Raw genomic sequence first — 6,278 nt, 5'->3', positions numbered from 1 at the left:
CCTCTGGGCTATGCTGACCCTTGGAAGTGAATTCCACAATCAAGACTCTGATGTTTTTGGGAGTCAGTTCTACAACTGAGGTGAACTGAAAAGTTCTAGCTTGTGTATGTACCAACCTTGCCTCTCAGAGTGGTTGGACATATAACAGGGTCCCCACTGAAGATTCCCAATTCTGAACAACTTCAGGATATCCCTGTCTAAACTTATTTAATGACATAGTCATTTGCAGAGTTGTGGACTGCACCTCTCACAATCTCCCAACCAGTGTGACTCATCCTATGCATATTTACACACGGATTGGTTCAGTTTGAGTCTAATGGGAAAAAGTGTGTTCAGGACCGTAATCTTGGGAAAAGGCACATATTTAAATATTTTATTGGATTACCAATCAGTAATTCTGCTGTGAACTTGGTGCTCTGTACATTCTGAGCATACCAATATCTTATTTGAGTAGAAACGGACTAGCTGCAGCCCCAGTCCCTGAACCTTGGCAAACAGAGCTCAGCTAACAGGTGAGGTCAACAAGGGTGTTTTTCATGGGTGTGGTGGAAGAGACAGCATAGGTGTTTATCAGACGAGCTCTTAAAGAGGTACTATTCCAGTGTGACTCCTCTAGCTGTCTCCTGTTGCATGCTGGGATTGGCAGTTTTAAGGAGGGGTATTTAGAATTCTCAGGCAGAGAAGTTCAGCTCCTTAAAACTGCCAATCCCAGCATGCAACAGGAGGCTGCTAGAGGAGTCACACTGGAATAGTAGCTCTTTAAGAGCATAGTGTGATAAACATCATAGATTGAAGTCAAGTTGGTTGGGTTAAACCTCCCCAGCTCCAGAGAGTCTTTTGGGAGAATTTGTTGGGTCAAAGGTGAGGGTCAGTTGGGGTTGTTTTGTTTGAGATTAGTGGAGTCTTGCTTGTGAATGCATTAGTGTCTATTATTCTATTGTAATTTGGTGACCTTGTGTCTGTTGGATCAAGGCTGGTTGTTTGTGTGAGCTGAGTGGAGGTATGATTGTGTGCTCATTAACATTCTATTATTCTGTTGTGGTCTCAGGGAGGCGGGGCTTGTGTTCTAGTTTCGTATATTGCTCCGTGTTCTAGTTTCTGGAGCAGCAAAAAAAAAAAGTTGGTAACCTCAGCAACATATTGATGAAGACAATATGACTTTCTTCTAAAACTCTAATTAACATGTGCCAGTTTGAATTCTGAATGTTAAAATTTTTAAAAAAACCATCCCAATATAAGAGGGGTTCAGACTGGACATTTTTAAGCATACTGAAAATAAAGGAAAAGATTGATCTCAGCTGTTAGCTAATAACCCAAAGCATAAGATCAACTTTCAGAATGTTCTTAAGAGATTAGAAAGATGGGTCAAAACTGACAAAATGAATTTAAACAGGGGAAAAATGTAAGGTACTACACTTATGTAGAAAAAATGAAATGCACAGATATAGGATGGGTGACACCTGGCTTGACAACAGTACATGCAAAAGGGATCTGGGGGTCTTAGTAGATCACAAGCTGAATGAGTCAACAGTGTGATGTAGCAGCTAAAAAGACAATATTATCATAGGCTGCATCAATAGGAATGTAGTGTCTAGATTGAGGGATGTAACAGTACCACTCTATTCCACTTCTGTCAGACCTCACCTGGAATACTGCATCCAGTGTGGGGCACCACAATTCAGGAAGGATATTAACAAGCACGAGTGTGTTTCTATGAGTGTGACCAAAATGGTGAAAGGTCTGGAAACTATGTCTTATGAGGACCAACTTAGGGATCACAGTATATTTAGTCTGGGGAAGGAAAAGTTAAGAGATGACATGACAGTCCTGTTTAAATATTTGAAGGGATGTCATATTGAGGATGGAGCAAACTTGTTTTCTGCTGCTTGAGACTAGGACATGGGACAATGGATTCAAACCACAGGAAAAGAGATTCCACCTGAACAATAGAAAGAACATCCTGAGGGTAAAAATGTTTGACAATGGAATATGTTGCCTTGGAGTGTGGTGGAGTATTCTTCTTTAGAGGTTTTTAAACAGAGGCTGGTTGTCTTCAGTCAGGAGTGCTTTGATTATGTACTCTTGCATGGCAGGGGGTTGGACTGGCTGGCCTTCGTGGGCTCTTCCATCTTTATGATTCTAAAGGAGATAATGTGATCAGGTCCATGTGTGTACCATACACGCATCTGGTTTTCCTTTGATTTAGCTTTTTCTCCTTTTCTGCTCAGTGGAATGTTGGCTTCTGTCGTGTGTGTCTGTGTGTGTATGAAGTATCATAGAATCATAGAATCGTAGAGTTGGAAGAGACCACAAGGGCCATCCAGTACAAGCTCCTGTCATGCAGGAACTCTCAATCAAAGCATCCCTGACAGATGGCCATCCAGCCTCTATTTAAAGATCTCCAAGGAAGGAGACTCCACCACTCTCTGAGGAAGTGTGTTCCACTGTTGAACAGCCCTTACTGTCAGGAAATTCTTCCTAATGCTGAGGTGGAATCTCTTTTCCTGTAGCTTACACTATATGTGCCCAGTTATATAAAGGACTCTATTTTACTACCCCATTATACAGTATATAATGGGACTTGAGCATCCATGGATTTTGGTATCCATGGGGAATCATGGAACCAAACCCCTGAAGATACCAATGACCCACTGCATAGCAGTATGATTCCATTTTAAGTACCATGGTTATGGAATTTGCAGTTTAGACTTCTCATCCAGAGAACTGTAGTGCCTCCTTATCTATATATATGTATAGAACACAGTTATGATGTATGTATAATAGCATGCAGTCTATGATGTGCGCATATATATGTGTGTGTGTGTATAGAAAGAGAGAATAAGTGTGTGTGTGTGTGTGTATTTCTATAGATACATACACACAAAATTATCTATAGAATGCAGTCTATGGCTGCAAAAGTGCTATAATTCTCTACTATGAAAGGGCCCCATTCATAACTGAGTCTCAGTCCCACCAAAGGTTTAAGAAAAGTGCAGTCAACATTGACAATATTAATGGTAACATTAAAATAATCCACTTAATGTGTTCAAGATGAATATGCTTACAGAGGGCGGCTGAAAGACATAGAAGGAACTGGAACCACCTAGAGAAGAAAGAGCCTACACTGATAAGCAGTCACGGCTGTCTTTGTTGTTCTACAACTATTGCACACACTTATTTGGATAGGTGGGGGTGTAAAATAGTTCCTCTAATGGTTAGGCTGTTAGACTAGTTCACTGGAAGACCAGGATTTGAATCCCCACTTTGCCAAGGAAACTCTAAATGACATACACACTGACCATAAAGCAAGGTGTACATTCAATTCCTTACTCAGCCTTGGAAACCCACTGAGTGACCTTGGGCAAGTCACATTCTCTCAGCCTCAGAAGAAGGCAGAGGCAAACCTCCTCTGAACAAATCTTGCCAAGAAAACCCTGTGATATTACCTTAGCATCACCATAAGCCAGAAATGACTTGAAGACACACAACAAAAACAACACATTTGGAGAGAGTGACAGTCTCAGGAATCCTCACCAAGAGGAGTAGATATAGATTAGATATTTATATGCTATTTTATTGCAGAAAGTTCTGTTCACATCATGTTCTGTTCACATCATAGGCACACACACACAATGTGGTCAGTGTGTATAATCATTCAGAGAACATAGTATGTCAATAAGCATTTTTTCCCTTTTTAGTCAATTAAGTAAAAGCATATCAATCTGATGAAAAATAGTTTATTAATTCCAAAAATACCATATAATTAGATCCAATAAAAAGTATTGTGGGTACTAGATGTTCCAACACTCTATGTATTTGGAAGTGCGATAAGATAACGTTTCTTCAGAAGCTGAGAGTATTATTATTGTTTGGAAGAGACAGGAATTTTGTAGGGTTATTGATGATATTTTTGATGGGATAGAAAATGAAATCACTCCTCAAAGATTAACCAGCATAGAACAAAGTCATCTATAAGCAAACTCATAATTAAGTATATTTATTTATTAATTAAGTATACGTAGTTCCCAAATTTTATCTTACATCTTCATTTTTGTGAATGGATTGAGATGATGAGCTCATCATCTAGTTTATAAGTAAACGGTGAGTTTTATTTAGCTCATCCTGTTCTTTGAAGCTTTTTGATACTGGCATTTTGCCAAACCTCAGGCGCTCTCCCTTTTGCCTCTTTTTAAAAAAATACAAAAAACCCAAAAATGTTGCCTGTCATGTTAATACAATGGACTGAAGTCAAGCTGCTTTCTATTTATAGCTTTCTTAGAACCAAGAAAATGAGGCAGACTGAAAATATATGCTTAATCACCCCCAGGAAAAGCTACCATTATATTTTTGGTTGCATAAGCACACTAGATTGGAAAATCTGGGCTCTGTTCAAGACTTTTTGATCAGGGGAGCTTTGCAAGTGCAGAAAATTAAAAAACACAGACAGATGGGGATTAGAGTTGAGCATCAGGAGAATAATTTCCTTTTTTTCATTTTAGTTCAACCAATGTATAAAAAGAATTAAGAGTCCAGTTATGTAACTTGCATCAGAGCACAACTATATATGGAACAGCAATGCTAAATGTAAAAAAGTCATTGCACATTCTGTGTTTATATTCGGGGGTAGCCGTGCTGGCTATACAGCAAAATAATACAAAATACAGAATCCCCAAAGGAGTGATAACTTTATCAGTCAGCCAAAATGTATAAAACACAGATGGCAAACTTTCAAAGTTCCTCTGGGTTCTTCATCAGTGTCGCATCTGCACTGCAGAAATAATCCAGTTTGACACCATTTTGTATAGATGTTGTCTCTGCTATAGGTCAGTTGGAGGGATATCAATGTAAACACAGGCCACTCCCCTTCTTGTTCATGGTGGACCAAGGCAAAGGACAGTAAAATTTAAACTCATTTTGCAGCAGTAAAACAACTCGTCTGTGGATCCAGGGTGTCTCTTGTGAAGGCATAGGCTCCTTTCTTGGGCAGAGAACATTGAATTTCTCAAGAAGTCTGTGTACTGCTACATCTGGAAAAATGTTTAGGTGTTGTGTAGGTAAAACTCAGCCAATTATAGTTCAAAAAAGACTTTACCTTTGTTGTTTGTATTTGTTTGGCACAATACTCTGTTTGTTTCTGTGGAAGTAAAATTCCTTTTACATGAATAAAGGAAATGCAATTAAGGCATTCAGAAATACAGCCAGATGGCCATAAATCAATCATCCAAAATCTTTGGAACCTTTGGATTCCCCCATACCCTTTTGAACTGTTGTGGTTAGAGTGTCAAACCTGGATCCATATGTCCACTTGGCCTGAATCAACTTGAGCCAGAGATGTCCCTGTTTCCCAGGATACTTCTTTCCATTCCAGTCTCTTCAATGTAGAAGCCCATGTCAGATTTTCCTGATCAAAATTGAAAGGTTAGGACAAGAAAATTGAGGTTGGTAGTGTGGCCCATGAGTTGCGGTACCCTCTTCAGGCATAGCAGCGGAACAGTTTCCTATTAATACATAGAAGGGACTGGAAAAGAGGAGTTAATATAATTGAAATGATGAACAGAACATATTAGGTGAGCTGAGGGGTTCAACAGGGAAATGAAAGACATTGAAGAAAAGAAGTAGGAATGGAAGACCAATAAAGGGGGCTGCATATTATTCTTGTAAGACAAAATGTAAAAGTGAACAAGAGCTGAAGTTGCATGAAAACAGAGAAAGAAGAGAATGAATTTTGTAGCTATTATGAAGACGAGAGCAACAGCATTGAAGTGGATATGCAGGAAGGAAGGAAGAAATAGAAGAAAAGACGTTTTGAACATAAGGGCAGAAGAAATAGTAGAATGGCTTAGTAAAAGCAAAGGGCAAAACAGAAGAAAGTAGAAGGCCTGGTTTTCCATTCTATCTATATTCAGTTGTAAGAAACGAAAAGTCATCCAGAAGGTAAGAGAAGGTGCCAAAAATCCTAGTTAGAATTCTAATCCGACAACGTGAAGCATATCTTTTGCCCCTTCACTATTTTCATTGCAGAATGCACACAAAAGCAGAACTGTGACCTACAGTGCAGAGTTTGTCGTGCACAAGATAATAGACAGTGTCTGTAAATTTAACCGCTTACCATTTACAGTCCTGTTTTCTCTTTGTACACAAACAACACCTGTTACAAATAATGTCCACATTATGAAATCCAAAAGAATACAGTACTTGGTTGGGGAATAATTTTTGTCACTGTAAAACACTGGGTTAATTCTCTTTCCCAGGGAATAATAATCATTTGAACCTTTCCC

This window comes from Sceloporus undulatus, chromosome 2 (genome assembly GCF_019175285.1).
Source record: "Sceloporus undulatus isolate JIND9_A2432 ecotype Alabama chromosome 2, SceUnd_v1.1, whole genome shotgun sequence".
NCBI classification, from domain to species: Eukaryota; Metazoa; Chordata; class Lepidosauria; order Squamata; family Phrynosomatidae; genus Sceloporus; species Sceloporus undulatus.
This window is presented reverse-complemented; position numbering follows the sequence as displayed.